This window comes from Somniosus microcephalus, chromosome 11 (assembly GCF_052327205.1).
Source record: "Somniosus microcephalus isolate GS21.2 chromosome 11, FLI_Smic_1.0, whole genome shotgun sequence".
In the NCBI taxonomy this organism is placed as follows: Eukaryota; Metazoa; Chordata; class Chondrichthyes; order Squaliformes; family Somniosidae; genus Somniosus; species Somniosus microcephalus.
Window position 1 is genome coordinate 19200320 of NC_140997.1, and position 20387 is coordinate 19220706.

General features: G+C 47.2%; 1 protein-coding gene and 1 pseudogene across 1 annotated transcript in view; one reads left to right on the forward strand and one right to left on the reverse strand.

Moving 5' to 3' along the window:
* The window catches only part of card11 (caspase recruitment domain family, member 11), a 262608-nt gene that overhangs the window by 164413 nt on the left and 77808 nt on the right, over nucleotides 1-20387 (reverse strand). The gene's annotated exons all lie outside the window — the stretch shown is intronic.
* On the forward strand, nucleotides 1401-2604 carry LOC147110354 (uncharacterized; annotated as a pseudogene).

Genomic DNA, 20387 nt, shown 5'->3' on the forward strand with positions numbered 1-20387 from the left:
CAACATTAAAAGCTTCTGTTTTTTTATACTCTACTTACGCTTTCAAATGAATGAAAGTGTAAATTCCTTAGGTCAGGCTTTAAAATTTGAAATTGAGCCGCGCATGCATGTGTTCACAGAATCATACAGCACAGAAGCAGGCCATTCGGCCCATCGTTCCTGTGCCGGCTCTCTGAAAGAGCGATCCAATTAGTCCCACTCCCCCGCTCTTTCCTGATAGCCCTGCCAATTTTTCCTTTTTATGTATTTATCCAATTCTCCTTTTGAAAGCTACTGTTGAATCTGCTTCCGCCACCCTTTCAGGCAGTGCATTCCAGATCATAACATCTCACAGCGTTAAAAAAAAATTCTCCTCATCTCCCCACCCCCCTGACTTTTTTGCCAATTATCTTAAATGTGTTTCCTTTGGTTAGCGACCCTTCTGTCGGTGGGAATAGTTTGCGTGTCAACGGCCGACTATTTTTCAAAAAATGGTTAAGGCATGGCACACAACAACAACTTGCATTTATATAAAGAGGGAAATTGGCTAACCCCTGAAAACCGGGCGTGGGGAGCGCGGTACGCAATTAACCGGCACCCGTTGATTGTGTTGCAGGCAGCATGTTAAATTTGTGCTGCCTGCTGCTTTGCATGATTGCTGCCCGCGCTGTTCATTGGCTGCAACACATCAGCAGGGGGACCCGATATCGCGAGTGGCTAGCACGACTTAAAGGCAGCCTGCACCTTTTAAAGGGGAGGTGCGCTGTGGCTGCAGGAAGTGGCGGGAGCTTTTGCAACAGGCAATCTGGGCTGTGATACCTTGGGCAACGGCTGCACATGCGAGAGAGTGTGCACCAAGGTTTTCAGACGCTGAACTGGAGGTCTTGGTGGAAGAGCCGGAGAGACGTCCTGAATCCACAGGGGGATCAGGAGGCCCTCCAGACCTATGCTCAGGAGGCAGTGGGAAAACGTAGTGGCGGAAGTCAATGCCAAGATTGTTGCTCCAAGGGCATGGATGCAGTGCAGGAAGAAATTTAATGATCTCACACGAGCTGTCAAGCTGAGTGAGTTCATCTTCAAATGGCATTTCCTATCAACTGCACCACTAGCCTCATCCACTGCTCAAGTCACTGCACCCCCATCACCCACCTACCAACAACCTCTATCAATCAGTACTCAACCCTAAAATTCATATGCTTTATCTCACCTTCACACACTTAGCACTGTTGCAAGGCTCGCACCTGCAACTCACAGCTCACACACACTGGCAACTGTTCAACCATGACAGCCACATCACTCAAATAGATTGCAGGACATTCACTGACACACTTCCCTCTTTCTTGCAGGACAAGGTGGTGCACAACTGGAGACAGCAGAAGCTAATCAGCAGGGGATAGGCGCACCTATATGCTTTAACCCCCATGGAGTGGGCACCGCTGGCCATCAGGGGAAGGGGTACCGTTGAGGCTGTGGCCACTGGCGGGGCTGAAGCGATCGACGATGAGCGTATCTGCATACCTGATCCTCTTTCTCTCTTCCCACTTCTCCCTCATCCCTCAATCTCTCCTGACTTAGAAGCTGCAGATAGTGTAAGCATGCACTTCTTACTTTCTCCTCTCCCCTCGCTGTCACAACCCAACCCATGTCCCTTTTTGATTTCAGATACCCGAGAACTGAAGCCTTCCCAGTCAGTGGAGGAAGAGGAAGAAGACAGTGATGATGAAGAGACACCGTCATTTGATCTTACACTCACAGCCACCAGCTCAGATACTGACACTGCACATATTTTAGGGGCTAGGATAGAGGAGGCATCTTCATGTGTTGAGACACCGGGCATGAGTGCGCAGGAGCCAGGGCAGGGGGGAAAAGGATAGCGCAGGTGCCAACTCACCAGAGGGCGAGGCCGCACACTAGTTGTACTACAGAGGGCTCAGATGAGGATTTCGATGGGCCGAGCTACAGAAGAAGGCTGATGGGTGTACATAACCAAATGCTTAGTGCACTGGAAAGCCTGCCAGAAAGCCTGTGCTCAATGTCAAGGAGAATGGAGGAGTCCAGCACTAACTTGGCGCAGGGCTTTGCACAGAGCTTGGAGCCCATCCTTTCCAACATGGAACAGGTGGTCATGTCCATCAGCACACCTGTGCAACCCACCATGATGCAGCGTCTGATGGCCGATGTCACAGCTTCCATTGCAGCACAAACAGCTTCCATCAAAGGCTGAGTGCTGCCTTGCAAGCTCAGGTTGCTGCCATCATGGCTCTGGATACCACTGTTCAAAGGGGCTTCCAGGATGCTACAGCAGTCTATCAATCTGTTCTTCAACAAATCAGCACGATTGCTAAGGTGCCACCCCAGGAGAGTGGCAGTGGTTCCACGGAACACGAACCTGCTTTCCTCTCTCAGGATGACAGCATTTTTGCTCCCACCTTTGTCACTCTGCCAGTGCCCTTGCTGTTGCCTGTTATCCAATCAGGCCAGACTGCTGCCACCCATGCCAAGGTGGTGCAGTCTAAAGCCGGGCCTTCTAGGCCCAGAGCTGCTCAAGGTCGCCCTCCAAAGCCATCTGAAGTCTCCTCAATTGAATGGGGAGGTGTGGTTGAGGTTATTGGTATCGCTCATTAAGTATTTCCTTATGTAGAGCCCGGGCAGAAAGGGGCTGTCTACATTGTAGCCTCCCTTCCTCTTCCTGTTCCTCCACTTCCTGTTGCACTTCCTCCTCTTGCACTTCCAATTCCTCTACTTCCTACTCCTTTTTAAAAATTCGTTTATGGGATCTGGGCATCGCTGGCAAGGCCAGCATTTATTGCCCATCCCTAATTGCCCTTGAGAAGGTGGTGGTGAACCATCTTCTTGAACCGCTGCAGTCCGTGTGGTGAAGGTACTCCCACAGTGCTGTTAGGTAGGGAGTTCCAGGATTTTGACCCACTGACGATGAAGATCGGCAATATACTTCCAAGTCAGGATGGTGTGTGACTTGGAGGGGGAACTTGGAGATGATGGTGTTCCCATGCGCCTGCTGCCCTTGTCCTTCTAGGTGGTAGAGGTCGCGGGTTGGGGAGGTGCTGTCGAAGAAGCCTTGGCGAGTTGCTGCAGTGCATCTTGTAGATGGTACACACTGCAGCCACAGTACGCCGGTGGTGGAGGGAGTGAATGTTTAAGGTAGTGGATGGGGTGCCAATCAAGCGGGCTGCTTTGTCCTGGATGGTGTCGAGCTTCTTGAGTGTTGTTGGAGCTGCACTCATCCAGGCAAGTGGAGAGTATTCCATCACACTCCTGACTTGTGCCTTGTAGATGGTGTTCCTGATCCTCAGCTTCTCGCCTGCTCGCCTGATACGTGGTGGCAAGGTGTTGTTCCCTCATAATATACAGGCTGTGCAACATGCAGCATACTACCACAAATCTTGATACCTGCCCAGCTGAGTATTGCAAGGTTCCACCAGAGTGATCCAAGGAGCGGAAGCGTTGCTTCAGGACACCAATGGTGCGCTCTATAATCATCCTTGTGGAATCATGGCTCTCATTGTAGGCCTGCTGTGCACGTGTGTGTGGATTCCAGACCGAAGTCCTGAGCCGTGTCATGAGTTGATAACTCTCGTCGGCCAGTAGCCAGCCTTTGACTTGCTGTGGTGGGTCAAATACAACTGGCACAGAGGACTGCCACAGAATGAAGGAATCGTGACTACTGCCAGGATAACGGACATTCACCTGTATGATGCGCTGCCTATGGTCGCACACCAGCTGCACATTGAGCGAGTGAAATCCCTTTCAGTTCATGAAAATGGCCGAGTTCAGATGAGGCGTACGCAAGGCAATATGCTTGCAGTCAGTGGCACCCTGCACCATGGGAAAGCCTGCAATCCATGCAAACTCTCCTGCTCACTCCACCTGCTTGTCTTTGGCAAGAGGGAATGAGGTGAAGCTGTCTCTCTTTGTATAGAGAGCCTCGGTGACCATCCTTATGGAGCAGTGTACTGCAAACTGCAAGATGTTGCTTATATCTCCAGCAAGAACCTGGAAGGAGCCAGATGCATAAGAGTTAAGAGCCACAGTCACCTTGACAGCCACAGGCAATGCAGTCCTTGCCCTGCTGTGAGGTTGCAGTTGTGGCTGCTGTAGTTGGTAGATTTCAGTCATGGCCTCTTTAGTGAAGCAAAGACGTCTCAAGCATTAGTCCTCGTTGAACTTCAGGAAAGAGAATTGCTCCCTTAGGACCCTCTGTGGATAAGGCCTCCGACTGAGAGCCCTTCTCCCTCTTCCAGCATCTTGTCCTGCTCTGCATGGCCTCTCGTCATTCTCCCAGTCATGCTCAATTCCAAGAGGAAGGTCTACCAGGCCACCCATGTCTGGAAGCAACTTGTTTCAGCACAAGCTTTTAAATGAACCAAAAAGTACTTCAGCACCAGCCAGAACACTCCCTGTAGACTACTGAAACGTTAGGCAAGTATAGAAAAATAGAGGAAAGCTCCGAAAACACTTACAATTGAACCAGCAGCCAGAAGAAATTATCCAGCAACTAATCTGTAAGTAGTTCACGATCCCTTTAAATAGCGCTGATGGGGGACCTTCATGCCATTTAACATCGTGTTCAGCCATGCGAGGTTCAGAGAGGACATAGGCTGGAGGATGCGGTGTTCGAAAATGGCAGCGCTGGCGTCAAATTGGCGTTTCACACTGATTGACGTCATAGTCTACCTGCTCTGCATGCTGCTGCCGGTTGTTAGTTGCGCGCACGCAAACTCCTTTACCGAGATGGCGTCTGGCGCCCTTCCCATCGGAAGCGTGCGTGCGCACATCTCAGACGCCATTTTTGAGCATTAGGAGGCCACGTAGCGTCTAAAAAAATGGACACTACCGAGCCCAATTTCTCGCCCCCAGCGCCTTTAACTTAGTAAAACATCCCAAGGCGCTTCACAGGAGTGTTATCAAACAAAATTTGACACCGAGCCACATAAGGAGATATTCAGATACAAGGCTGTTGATGCGTTTGTTACCTACATTGATCTACACTGGCTCCCGGTTAAGCAGCGCCTCGATTTCAAAATTCTCATCCTTGTTTTCAAATCACTCCATGGCCTCACCCCTCCCCATCTCTGTAATCACCTTCAACCCCACAACCCCCCCGAGATATCTGCGCTCCTCTAATTCTGCCCTCTTGAGCATCCCTGATTATAATCGCTCAACCATTGGTGGCCATGTCTTCTGTTGCCAAGGGCCTAAGCTCTGGAATTTCCTCCCTAAACCTCTCCGCCTCACTACCTCTCTTTCCTCCTTTAAGATGCTCCTTAAAACCTACCTCTTTGACAAAGCTTTTAGTCACCTGCCCTAATTTATCCTTATGTGGATCGGTGTCAAATCTTTTGTCTTAAAATACTCCTGTGCAGCGCCTTGGGACGTTTTACTACGCTAAAGGTACTATATAAATACAAGTTGTTGTTGTTGTGTCACACTTTTATCCAGTGCATTGTAATGATAAGTATGTTTCAAAGCCATGACGAATTAATAGGTAAAAAATTCAATCGTGTGGCCAAAGTATTGCTGAGAGTCCCAGGGTATATTGCTCTGACACCGAAGCGGGGGAGTGGAGCTGAGTGAGCTTTGCGTTTTGCGATTTGCTGGCGTTGCGACAGGCTAAGCTCGCCTCATTAAATATGAACAGCGAGCTCGTGGCTTGGCTCAGGCTTGTCATCAGGAGGGAGCTCATTATCAGTGACAGGTGAGAAACAGCACACAGCTGCAGCGTTAAAGGCTGCAGTGACTATTTAAAGGGGATGTTTGAATCTGGCTGCGCAGGGTCCTGAAGATGGGTCGCCCAAGGCTTCTGAGCACCTCCATTTTCTGATACAGTTTAAAAACCCTCTGGGGAAGCCTTCACTCATAATACAAAGAGCGTGCGTTCAAATCCCACCATGGCCGATGGAGAATTTGAAATCAGTTTTTAAAAATCTGGAAATAAAAATCTGGTATCAGTAAAAAGTGACCATGAAGCTGTCGGATTGTCGTAAAAACACAACTGGTTCACTAATGTCCTTCAAGGAAAACTCCCTGTCAACTGCCCAGTTTAGGACTGGGTGGTCTGAGCAGGCTGGCCAGAAAATTCTAAGATGTGAAGTGAGCACTGAATGTTTGCTTTTTTTAAATAAATAACTTTCAAAAATAGACACAGCCAATTAGACACAGACAGACACAGGCAATTAGACACAGACAGACAAACAGACAGCCAGACACAGACAGACACAGGCAATTAGACACAGACACACAAAGGCAATTAGCACAGACAGACACAGGCAATTAGACACAGACAGACAAACAGATAGGCAGAAATAGACAGACAAACAGGCAATTAGACACAGACAGACAAAGAGACAAGCAGACACAGACAGGCAGACACAGACATACACAGGCAATTAGACACAGACAGACAAAGGCAATTAGACATAGACAGATACAGGCAATTAGACACAGACAGACACAGGCAATTAGACACAGACAGACACAGCCAATTAGACAGACAGACACAGGCAATTCGACACAGACAGACAGAAACAAGACATAGACAGGCAGACATAGACAGGCACAGGCAATTAGACACAGAGAAACAAACAGGCAATTAGACACAGACAGACAAGCAGACAGACAGGCAGACACAGACACACATAGGCAATTAAACACAGACAGGCAGAAACACAGACATACACAGGCAATTAGACACAGACAGACATAGACAGGCAATTAGACACAGACAGACATAGACAGGCAGACACAGACAGACACAGGCAAGCAAACACAGCCAGACAGACAGGCAGACACAGACAGATAAACAGGCAGGCAGACACAGACAGAAAGATAGATGGCAACCTACAGACAGACAGAGGGACTGGATTCAAAAGCACAAAGCACAGGTTAGACTGATGACAGTTTAAAAAAATGTTTTTTTAAACGGTGTTAAAATGATCCCTGCAAAACGGAATTTCTGGCACAGCGACAAAACACTTTTGAATTGTGTTATTTTCAGATGTAGCAGCCAGGCCATTGCATTTTAAAAGTGTTAAACTGACTGAAACATCGGCACAGAAATTCAAATGGCAGCTAAACTAATCCTTCGGGCCCGTTCTGAATAGATTAACCCTTCAAGTACTGAATGTATTCTCAACTTTCAATGGTCTTCAGATATTTTTCCCCTGTAATCTTAATTTTTTGAAGATTTATATTTTCCACATCAAGTGAATGGCAAGATTCTTCCTTTTCATTGTCAAAACATTCAGAAAATTCCATTTACTTTAAAAAAAAAAAAACTCTGCGGACTTGGGATAATAATCACCATTTCCCTGGTTCGGTGGATGATATAAATGGTAAAGATCCCAGGGAACTATTTTGAAGAAGAGCAGGGAGTTCTCCCAATGTCCTGGACACCAGTTGTCCTTCCAACCATTAGTCAGGTCTAGAGGTAGCAAAGGCATGGATGAGGTTTCAGCAGCAGGTGAGCTGAGGCAAGGGTGGAGTTGGGCGATGTTACGGAGGTGGAAATAGGCGATCTTTGTTCTGCCGCGGATATGTGGTCAGAAGCTCATTTCAGGGTCAAATATGACACCAAGGTTGCGAACAGTCTGGTTCAGCCCCAGACAGTTGCCTGGGAGAGAGATGGAGTCGGTGGCTAGGGAACGGAGTTTATGGCGGGAACCGAAGACAATGGGCTGGATTTTCCAAGCTCCGAGGAGGCGGGACTGCTGGTAAAGTAGCAGATAAGTGAGGGCGGATGGCAAACCCGCCCCCATCCCGCCTCCGTGCCCTTTTGCCAGGAGGCGGGGAGATGTGTTGCTTCGGGTCCCGTCTCCTGGAGGCGGGAAAGGCATTAAATACTTTTAACTGCCTGTTAACAGGTAGTTAACAGGCAGAAAAAAGGATTCGTGCCATTTTACCTTCACAGGTGCAGGCTTCCCGACCTTGGAGAACCCCGCCAGGTTGGAGGAGACGTGAAGGAGGTCTGCGGCGGTCGGAGGCACCTGGAAGTAAGATGTAGAGGTGAGTGATGGGTGCAAGTGTGGAGTGGTAAGTATGTAAGGTGAGTGATAAGTGTAAAAAAATGTTCACTTACCTTGTTTTCTTCCTACAGCCTTCAGCCGCGCTGGATCGGGAGACCCGACATCCTCATTGTCGATTTCACAGACTGGCTGTTGGATCCTCCGACCCAACAGCCATTTGAAATTGACAAATTTGAAAGGTTTGATGAGTCCTGAACACAAGGGCTCATCAAACTACAGAGAATGTCAGTGTTTGACAGCTTCACAGAGCTGTCAAACGCTGACATTTGTTCTTTCAAGAAGTCTTGACAGATGGCACATCTGACATAGACGTGCTCTGTCAGTGACTTCCTCCCGAATTGGCCTGCTGAGCCCGCAGGGCGGGCTTAACAAGGTCAATCAGGGGAAAATCCCTCTGGTTGGTCAGACGAGGACGGAGGCGGGACATTGACACGAGAAGCAGCTGTCCCGCCTCCAACTCGCCTCCATTCACAAAATCCAGCCCAATGGCTTCGGTCTTCGCAATATTTAGTTGGTGGAAATTTCTGCTCATCCAGGACTGGATGTCGGACAAGCAGCCTGACAATTTAGAGACAGTGAACAGTTCGTTCAAAGAGCCACAATGGGCTGAATGTTCTTCCGTGCCATGCAATTATGACTCAATGATAAAATCAAATAAAGATGTGACAGATTTCACATGATATTATTTTTGCCTTCCTAAGTACTTTTTTTATTGAAGCGTATCAGCAAGTACAGGCAAGAGTAAACACAGATTAAAACAATGGGACCAGCTGTCGCATACTTTAAATAAACTGGGCAGTTAGGGTCATATGAACCAGGCAGAAAGCAGTTCATATATTTTGCACACAATACTTTAACTTTATGCAGAGTGACAACAACATCTTCTGGAGGGTGTCAAGGACAGAGTTAAGAAACAACAGAGGTGCCATTACATTACTAGGTGTATTCTATAGGCCACCAACTAGTGGGAAGGGTATAGAGGAGCAAATTTGCAGGGTAATTAGAGAAGTGCAAGAACTATAGAGTAGTGATAATGGGGGACTTCAACTATCTTAATATAGACTGGGATAGTAATAGTGTAGAGGGCAGAGAGGGAGAAGAATTTTTGAAGTATGATCAGGAGAACTTTCTTGATCAGTACGTTTCTGGCCCAACGAAGAAGGAGGCATTGCTGAATCTGGTTCTGGGGAATGAGGTGGGTCAAATAGAGCAAGTGTCAGTAGGGGAACATTTAGGGAACAGTGATCACAGTATCATAAGGTTTAGATTAGCTATGGAAAAGGACAGGGTGCAATCTAGAGTAAAAATACTTAATTGGAGGAAGGGAAATTTCAGTGGGTTGAGAACGGATCTGGAATCAAAGATTGGCAGGCAAAACTGTAATCGAACAATGGGCTGCCTTTAAAGAGGAGATAGTTTGGGTACAGTCGAGGTACATTCCCACGAGGGGGAAAGGTTGGATAACCAAAATCAGAGCTCCCTGGATGACAAAAGAGATAGAGAGTAAGATGAAGCAGAAAAAGGGGGCATTTGACAGATGTCAGGTTGAGAATACAAGTGAGAACCAGGCTGAATATAGAAAGTTCAGAAGGGAAGTGAAAAAGGAAATAAGAGGGGCAAAGAGAGAGTATGAGAATAGGTTGGCAGCTAACATAAAAGGGAATCCAAAAGTCTTTTATAGGCATATAAATAGTAAGCGGGTAGTAAGGGGGGGGGGGGGGCCGATTTGGGACCAAAATGGAGACCTACACATGGAGGCAGAGGGCATGGCTGAGGTACTAAAAGAGTACTTTGCATCTGTCTTCATCAAGGAAGAAGATGCTGCCAAGCTCATAGTGAAAGAGGAGGTAGTTGATATACTGGATGGGATAAAATTTGATAAAGAGGAGGTACTAGAAAGACTGGATGTACTTAAAGTAGATAAGTCACCAGGACCGGATGGGATGCATCCTAGGATGCCGAGGAAAGTAAAGGTGGAAATTGTGGAGGTACTGGCCATAATCTTCCAATCCTCCTTGGATATGGGGGTGGTGCCAGAGGACTGGAGAATTGCAAGTTTTGCACCCTTATTCAAAAAAGGGTGTAAGAATAAACCCGGCAACTGCAGGCCAGTCAGTTTAACCTCGGTAGTGGGGAAGCTTTTAGAAACGATAATCCGGGACAAAATTAACAGTTACTTGGACAAGTTTGGATTAATTAAGGAAAGCCAGCACGGATTTGTTAAAGACAAATCGTGTTTAGCTAACTTGATTGAGTTTTTAGATGAGGTAACAGAGAGGGTTGATGATGGTAATGTGGTTGATGTGGTGTACATGGACTTCCAAAAGGTGTTTGATAAAGTGCCACACAATAGGCTTGCCAGCAAAGTTGAAGCCCATGGAATAAAAGGGACAGTGGCAGCATGGATACGAAATTGGCTAAGTGGTAGGAACCAGAGAGTAGTGGTGAACAGTTGTTTATCGGACTGGAGGAAGGTACACAGTGGTGTTCCCCAGGGGTCGGTACTAGGACCGCTGCTTTTCTTGATATATATTAATGACTTGAACATGGGTGTACAGGGCACAATTTCAAAATTTGCAGATGACACAAAACTTGGAAGTATAGTGAACAGTGAGGAGGATAGTGATAGACTTCAAGAGGACATAGACAGGCTGGTGGGATGGGCGGACACATGGGCAGATGAAATTTAATGCAGAAAAGTGCGAAATGATACATTTTGGTAGGAAGAACGAGGGGATGCAATATAAACTAGAGGGTACAATTCTGCAGGGGGTGCATGAACAGAGAGCTGGGGGTATATGTGCACAAATCGTTGAAGGTGGCAGGGCAGGTTGAGAAAGTGGTTAAAAAAGCTTACGGGATCCTGGGCTTCATAAATAGAGGCATAGAGTACAAAAGCAAGGAAGTTATGATGAACCTTTATAAAACACTGGTTCGGCCTTAACTGAAGTACTGTGTCCAATTCTGGGCACCGCACTTTATGAAGGATGTGACGGCCTTAGAGGGGGTGCAGAAAAGATTTACAAGAATGGTTCCCTAGATGATGAACTTCAGTTATGGGGACAGACTGGAGAAGCTGAGGTTACTCTCCTTAGAGCAGAAAGGGTTGAGAGGAGGTTTGATAGAGGTGTTCAAAATCATGAGGGGTCTGGACAGAGTAGATAGAGAGAATCTGTTCCCATTGGCAGAAGGATCGAGAACCAGAGGACACAAAGTTAAAGTGATTGGCAGAAGAACCAAAGGCGACATGAGGAAAAACTTTTTTTATGCAGCGAGTGGTTAGGATCTGGAATTCACTGCCTGAAAGGGTGGTGGAGGCAGATTCAATCACAGCTTTCAAAAGGGAGTTGGATAAGTACCTGAAGGAAAAAAATTTGCAGGGCTGCGGGGAAAGGGCAGGGGAGTGGGACTAGTGGAAGCGCTCTTACAGAGAACTGGCATGGACTTGATGGGCTGAATGGCCTCCTTCTGTGCTGTAACCATTCTATGATTCTTTGATAACATGTATTTATATAGCGACTTCAGTGTAGAAAATGTACCAACGCACTACACAGAGGAGGAACGGACACCGAGCAGTAATGGAAGAGATGATTAATAGATAAAGGGGCTGAAATTTCACTGGTCATGGTCCCAGCACTTACTGCACCCGTTGTGCTCTCCAGCACTGATCCAGGCATGGGAGATCCCATCACTGCCCCCATCCCCGGCCCCCTGTTCCCCTCCCCCTAGGTGGCCTTGTTTGGTGTAGGTGGAGGCTGCATTCCCAAGCAAGGCAGCAGGAAACTTCCAGGTAAGGGCAGCACCTGGAATCTCCTGTCAGACATTCTGTTAGTTCTCCTGCCAGAATTACTGACGGGGAGTTGCAATCTCGGCCCCAAGAACTTTAAGCTGGTTTTTAAAGTGAGGGAAGAAGGAGCAAAGCAGAGAGGGAGTTCCAGTGACTTGGGCTGAGATGATTGAAGACTCTGCCACTGGTGGTAGAACAGAGGGAGGGTGCCTGCGGACAGAAGAGCACAGCGTGTCATGTAGGGCTGCAGGAGGTTGAAGAAGTAGACTAGGTGAAGCCATGGAGTGACTTGGAAATAAGAGCAAGGAGTTTGAATTTGATTTGTTGGGGCACAGAAAGCCAATAAAGGATATTGAGGACAGGGGAGGTGGGCAAACGGGATTTAGTCCAGGACACAATGCTCACATAAGCTTTTGCAGGATTTAATATGGGAGCTTGGCTGGAAGGGCGTTGAAGGAGTTGAGTCTGGAGGTGACGAAAGCAATGGTAGCAATGGTAGCAGTCTCACCTCTGAGACAGAAGGTCGTGGATTCGAGCCCCACTGCGGGGATTATGATCCGCTCAGGACACGGTCTGGTTCAGTCTGAGAGAGCTGTTGGGGAGGGAGGTGGAGTTGAGGGCCTGGATACTGATTTTTGGTGTGAGCCAAATAAAATAGCTTTGGTCTTCCTAGCTGAGCCAGGGCCTCAAAATCCTGGGGGGGGGGGGGGGGGGGGCGCTTTGCCAGAATGGGTGACCGACCAGCACGCTCCGCCGAAAAGTCAGAGTAGACCCCCATAGTGTTAGGAACATCGGAACAGGAGGAAGCCATTCAGCTCCTCGAGCCTGTTCCGCCATTCAATTAGATCACGGTTGATCTGTGACCTAACTCTGATGACATTGGCCATCATGGTTGGTTCCACAAGTGTGCTGATGGAGATGACCACCCATTCCATGTGGGAAAGGATGGGCTCCAAGCTCTGCGCAAAGCCCTGCGCCAAGTTAGTGCTGGACTCCTCCATGCTCCTTGATATTGCTACCCACTTTGGTTCCGTAACCCTTAATACCCTGGCCTAACAGAAATTGTTTAAGAACCAGCTTCGAGTGTGTGGTGATGCTGTATACAATCAGGGAGTTCAGATGACATCATGAACCGGGAGAACAAAGCATGAGTGATTTATAAAATCATTTAAACCTCACGAGAACAACTTTGAAGAAACTGCCAAAGATTTTTTGAGACTATATTTCCCACTTCGATTTGTTTTTCTATTAAACCGAGCTTCAGTTATTGCACCTTCTCTCCTACTCTTCACATCCACAGTGGGCTCCTGCACCCTTTAACTTGGTTTCTCAACAAAAGAAGAGTCCGTTTATTAATTACAATTTGTGCCTTGTTGTCATTCGCACCGCAGACTTCTTCTGTGCAGCTGTTTGGCCAGTGATGGTGAGAGGGGCTGTTGAGGCTGGGGGGGTCAATTGAAAATTTCAAATCTGAGATTGATCGATTTTTGTTAGGCAGAGATATGAAGGGTTACAGAACCAAGGCGGGTAGATGGATGTAAGATAAGGATCAGCCATGATCTAACTGATTGGCCTTCTCCTGTTCCTAAAATGGAAAACCTGATCGAAGGCTTCAAGGCTGTCAAGCATTGTGAGAAGATAAATAGCGATAGTTTCCGCTGGTCACTCAAATTATAAAAAGACAGAAATTCAGCGGAACCAAGAAAACAATTAAAGAGGAAGTTAGATTTAAAAAATCTTTACACAGGGGGTGGTTGGAATGTGGAATTCTTCACTACAAACCACTGTTGAAACAAAGCCCTTAAATACTTTTAAAAGGGGATTAAATAATTGCTTGAAAAACTGGAGTACTAAAGGGATTGGGCAGTGAGCAAGAGATTAGATTAGGTAGAGAAATATCCCTTGTGATGCTTTTCCATGTTAAAGGAACTATATCAATGCAAGTTGTTGTAGTAGAAGTGATGAGCCAAATGGCCAGTGTCTGTACTATAACATTCTATGATGCTTGATGCGAATAAAAAACTGCTAGAATGTATATTCAAGGCTCTGAGATCGATAGATTTTTGGACTCATGGGGAATCGAGGGATATGGGGATCGGGCGGGAAAGTGGAGATGAGGTCGATGATCAGCCGTGATCTTATTGAATGACGGAGCAGGCTCGAGGGGCCATATGGCCGACTCCTGCTCCTAATTCTTATCTCCTTATGTTCTTAGAACTTCTTTTGAAGACTGCCGCTTCAGACAACAGCAACAACAACAGCAACAACTGGCATTTGTATAGCCCCTTTAACGTAGTAAAATGTCCTAAGGCGCTTCACAAGAGCGTCATCAGAAAAAATGGACTCCGAGCTAAAGAAGCAGACATTAGGACAGCTTGGTCAAAGAGGTAGGGGGAGAGAGAGGTCGAGAGGTTTGGGGGAGGGAATCCCAGAGCTTAGGGTCTAGATGGCTGAAGGCACGGCTGCCAATGGTGGGGCGTAAGAAGTGGGGCATGCACAAGAGGCCAGAGTTGGAGGAAAGCTGAGTTCTCGGAGGGTTGTAGAGGGCTGGAGGAGATCACAAGGTAGGACCTAACAGAATATTTTTTAACAGAGAGTTCCCCCAGTATATTGTACACACCCTTTATTTAAGCTTACAAAGGGTATAAAAACTCTAAAAAATTGTTACAAGGCAGGATTTTTAGGTTCTGAGACCCAATGTAGAGCTGTGAAGCACATTACTGTAGAGGAAGTCTACCGCCTTTATCCCTGTTCATTGGAATAAGTTATGCACAGCCAAACAATTGTTATTCTGAAGAAATTGTAACTACATTTTTTAACAGAAACAGTGAATCAGCAGGAAATGAAACATCCACTTCACAGCTGAATTCTCTGAATCTCTCAAAACATTATTTCTGTTTATAAAGAGCAGGCACAGACCAGTACAAGGTTTTCTAATGCTGCTGGCAAAAGTGGTGATTTGAACATAATGTAGGCAGCCCGTTAAAAATAAAATACCCCTTTGCTGTCAATCGGTCTCAGCACCCCCTTTTTCATTATTACGGGAATCGCACATTATATTGGTTTAGCCCCGCCCCCCTCCTCTGTGGCCAATCAGTGGCAGCCGTTTTGTTGAAGGCGCAAAATGGAAACCTGGCATTTGGCCACAGGGAGGGAAGAAGGAAGAGGTTTAAAAAAAAGTCGAAGGGTGGTTCATTCTCACGCAGTTTGGGGGAAGCCTGTGGCAGGACGTCAGCCCACCAGCTTGGCTAAGGAATGATCCATGGTGGTAGGACCCAAAAGAAGGGGAAGAAAATTAATTTAAAAAACTCATGGTAAACTCTCACACTCACACTGGCGTACAATATAACCTCGTCAAATCTGTATCTTAGTGTCAGCCGCGTGGATCAGTGGGTAGCACCGTCGCCTCTGTGTCAGAGTTAAAGTCCCACTCCAGAGACTCGAGCACAAAATCTAGGCTGACACTTGCAGTGCGCTGCTGAGGGAGCGCTGCACGGTCGGAGGTGTCTTCTTTCAGATGAGACATTAAACCGAGGCCCCGTCTACCCTCTCAGGTGGACGTAAAAGATCCCACGGCACTATTTTGAAGAAGCGCAGGGGAGTCATCCCTGGTGTCCTGGCCAATATTTATCCCTCAATCAACATCACTAAAAACAAATGATCTAGTCATTATCACATTGCTGTTTGTGGGAGCTTGCTGTGCGCAAATTGGCTACACTTCAAAAAGTACTTCATTGACTGTAAAGCACTTCGGGACGTCCTGAGGACGTGAAAGGCGCTATATAAATGCAAGTCTTTTTCTTTCTTTTCTTTTTTTATATCTTTGAAAGGGGAGCATGATAAGTTTGAGCTGGCAGCCTGGGTGCTGTCACTGGCAGTGTCTTAAATAGATTCCCCCACTGCCCTGTAGCTAAAGCTGTCAGCTACACACAGTAGCCTACACCAGCTCGGTTCACAGCCACATCAGTAAAACCTTCTGACATCTGTGCTGTTCACAAGCCATTGTGCCCCCTGCGTGTAAACACCGTGGAGCATCGCAGGAGCTGTGTTGTCATGGGAACATCATCACTGCACGCAAACAGCAGTTTTGGAAGATTCCCTCCATTAAGGTTTTCTGTTGAGCCATGTGGCACCAATCAAATCAACGCCTTTGGGACTTTATTATTGGTTTTTCAAAGGATGGGAACTACTGGCAGTGACTGGAGCTTTAATAGAGACCCAGGCTGAACAGCACTTTATCATCATACGTCAAGGAGTGGAAGTCTGCCACCCTTCATCTTCTGCACTATCGACGCCCAGACAATAGCCTCCAAATTACTTACATAAAAAGTTAAGAGAAAAACAAGGACGGGAAAGGCCATTCAGCCCATCAAGCTCATCCTCGCAGTTTTTCAACTCACATCTTGAACTTCCCTACTGCCTTTGATTCAATTACCGTATCTGCTGGATCACTGAAAATCTTACTCACCCTTTGAGTGATGACATTTCTTCAACGTTCTGTTCTAGCAGCATGGCCCAATAAGATAGTAGCGCACAAACACTCAGCAAGTTCGCAAGACGTTCCTACGACCATTATTTTAACTGAGGCACTCCCCATTTAACTTAAAGGGGGTAATGCCTCAATTAAATAGCTGGGGAATGTTACGTGAGCGTGCTAAGCATTTGTCCATTAGCATCCCTGGTTTCTATCTTTGTCTCGTATAAAAGTAAATACCGTATATTTACAATGGAGGTTTCAAGCAACTTTTGCCCACAGTGATTGTGACAGATGAGGTCGGCTCAACAAAGCTTCCTAAATCACTCCTGTAACACATCCTGTACTATTTGTACAAAAGCCAGGAGGTTATGCTAAACCTATATAAAACACTAGCTATGCCTACCTTTTCGTGGGATATGTGGAACATTCTTTGTTCCAGTCCTACTCAGGTCCCTTCCCTCACCTCTTTTTCCGGTACACTGATGACTGTATCGGTGCCATTTCCTACTCTCGACCTAGAACTAGAAAATTTCATTCACTTTGCTTCCAATTTCCACCCTTCCCTCACCTTCACATGGTCCACCTCCGACTCTTCCCTTCCCTTCCTCGACTTCTCCGTCTCCATCTCTGGGGATAGGCTATTGACAAACATTCACTACAAGCCCACTGACTCCCACAACTACCTGGACTACACTTCCTCCCACCCCGCTTCCTGTAAGGACTCTATTCCATTCTCCCAGTTTCTCCATCTCCGCCGCATCTGCTCTGACGATGCCACTTTCAATACTAGTGCTTCCGACATGTTTTCCTTTTTCCTCAACCGAGGATTCCCCTCTACCGTGGTTGACACGGTCCTTGACTGTGTCCATTCCATTTCCCACACTTCTGCTCTCACCCCTTCCCCTCCCTCCCGGAACCATGATAGGGTTCCACTTGTCGTTACCTTTCCCCCCACCAGCCTCCACATTCAACGTATTATCGTCCGCCATTTCCGCCACCTCCAGTGTGATCCCACCACCAAATACATTTTCCCCTTATCTCCCCTTTCAGCATTCCGAAGGGACTGCTCCCTCCACGATACCCTGGTCCACTCCTCAATCATCCCCAACACCCCTTCCACTTCCCACGGCACCTTCCCGTGCAAGCGCAGGAGATGCAACACCTGTCCTTTTACCTCCTCCCTTCCCACTGTCCAGGGCCCCAAACATCCTGCCAGGTGAAACAGCGATTTACTTGTACTTCTTGCAATTTAGTATACTGTATTCACTGCTCATGATGTGGTCGGTCTCCTCTACATTGGGGAAGGCCAATCACAGATTGGGTGACCGCTTTGCGGAACACCTCCATTCAGTCCGTAAGTGTGACCCCGAGCTTCCGGTCGCCTGTCACTTTGATTCTCCGCTCCACTTCCACTCTGACCTCTCCATCCTCAGCCTCTTACACTGCTCCAACGAAGCTCAACGTAAGCTCGAGGAACAGCACCTTATCTTCCGATTAGGCACTTTACAGCCTTCTGGACTCAACATCGAGTTCAACAATTTCAGACCATAACCTCGGCCCCCATTTTTTCACATGGCAGCTGTTGATGATTCTGCCATTCCCATTTACACCTCATCTAGACTCATCTTTTGTTTCTTAACTTGTCCCATTACCATCTCTTTTTGTCTTGCACCATCATCCCTTTTGTCTTTTAATCTCTCCTGCCTTCCAGCCTATCACAGACCTTCCCTTTTGTTCTTTCCTCCCCTCCCCCCTTTCCCTGTCCCTGCATTTGCTTAAAAATCTGTTACATCTCTAACTTTTTCCAGTTCTGATGAAGGGTCACCAACCTGAAACGTTAACTCTGTTTCTCTCTCCACAGATGCTGCCTGACCTGCTGAGTATTTCCAGCATTTTCTGTTTTTATTTCAGATTTCCAGCATCCGCAGTATTTTACTTTTATATAAAACATTAGTTTGGCCCCAGTTGAAGTATTGGTTGGGATTTTGCCAATGGAGGCGCATTGGAGGCGGGACTGCTGCCTGTCGGGTTTTAGTCCCGCCTCCAACGACTTGTGGCCAACCCACGCTATTTTCCCTTGATTGACCTTGTTAAGCCCACGGGGTTAGCAGGCCAATTAAGGGGAAGCCGGTTACAGAGAACGTCAGCGTATGACGTTTCATCTGTCAAACATTTTTGACAGGTGAATTGTCATCGTTTGACAACTCTGTGAAGCTGTCAAACACTGACATTCTCGTTGTTTGATGAGTTCTTGTATTCAAGACTCATCAAACCTCTTTTGTGAGCAGAAATTAGATGGTTGTTGCATTGGAGAATGCAGCAGCCATCTGTCATCTCTGCCAGTGAGATGCGGGAGTCTCCGCATCCCCAACTGTTGAAGCCTGCAGGAAGAAACAAAGGTAAGTAAACATTTTCTACCACTTTTCACTCACCTCACATAATTACCTCTCCACACTTGCACCCATCACTTCCCTCCACAGAGCACTTTTGCACCCCTCCGACCCCCACAGACCCACTGCTCGCCTCAGTGACCCTGGCGGGGTTTCCTGACATCGGGAAGCCTGCGCCCCTGGTGGAAAAATGGGGATAATCCTCTTAACTGCCTGTTAAGTGGCTGTGACCCCCTTCCTGCCTCCAGGAGATGGGACGCGGCGCAGGTCGGGTATCCGCCTCCTGGGAAGATGGCACGGAGGCGGGTTGGGGGCGGAATGGGCACCCGCCCCCAGATTCTGCCATTTTCCCGGCAGTCCCGCCTCCAAACCCGCCTCTCCCGGGCTGGCAAAATCCAGCCCATTGTGTCCAATTCCGGGCACCACACATTAGGAAGGACGTGAAGGCTTTGGGGAGGGGATGTCGAGAGATTTAGTAGAATGGTTCCAGGGATAAGGGAATACAGTCACGTGTATAGGCTGGAGAAGCCGGGGTTGTTCTCCTTAGAGCAGAAAAGGCTAAGAGGAGATTTGATAGAGGTGTTTAAAATCATGAAGAATTTAGATAGAGTAAATAAAGAGAAACTGTTCCCAATGGCAGAAGGGTCGATAACCAGAGGGCACAGATTTAAGGTCATTGACAAAAGAACCACAGGCAACATGAGAAAAAACTTTTTTATGCAACGTGTGGTTAGGATTTGGAATGCACTGTGTGATAGACTGGCCGTTACAGATTCAATAGCAACGTTCAAAAGGGAATTGGATAAATACTTGAAGGAGAAAAAATTGCAGGGATATGGGGAAAGAGCGGGGGAGTGGGACTAACTGGATTGCTCTTCGAAAGAGCCGGCGCAGACTCGATGGGCCGAATGGCCTCCTTCTGTGCTGTACTATTCTATGATGCTATTGAATTACAGGCAATGTACAGAGTTGTCATTTCCTAAGGATGTTTTCTGCATGGCATTGGTCTGTATCTTTCAAACCTCTTAAGCCACAAAAGCAAGTCATGATCCAGATTTTATAATCCGAAAGGCAAAGATGTTGCAGACAAGCCGAAACTTGGAATCCAAACTCAGAATTTGAGCACGGCAAGTGCAAAGTCAACACGCCTCAAGCAAGACTAGGTATCTGACATTCTCCAAACGTTCTCACCCACCGCACAATCCCCTGTGGCTCAGTTGGCGGCACTCTCGCCTCTGCGTCAGAAGGTCGTGGGTTCAAGTCCCATTTCAGAGACTTGAGCACAAAAATCTAGGCTGACACATCAGTGCAGTGCTGAGGGAGTGTTGCACTGTCGGAGGTGCCCTCTTTCGGGTGAGACGTTAACCCAAGGCCCATCTACCATCTCAGGTGGAGATCCCATGGCACTATCTGAAGAAGAACAAGGGAGTTCTCCCGTGCCCTGGCCCATATTTATGACTTAACCAAGATCACTAAAACAGATTATCTGGTCATTATCACATTGCTGTTTGTGGAACCTTGCTGTGTACAATTTGGCTGCCATGTTTCCTACATTACAACAGTGACTCCACTTCACAAGTTTTATTGACTGTAAAGCACTTTGGGATGTCCTGAGAATGTGAAAGACGCTATATAAATGCAAGTTCTTTATTTCTTTGGGTGTTGGAGAAATTGTGCTATCGTGTCGCATGGCGGGGCGGAGGGGGAACTGA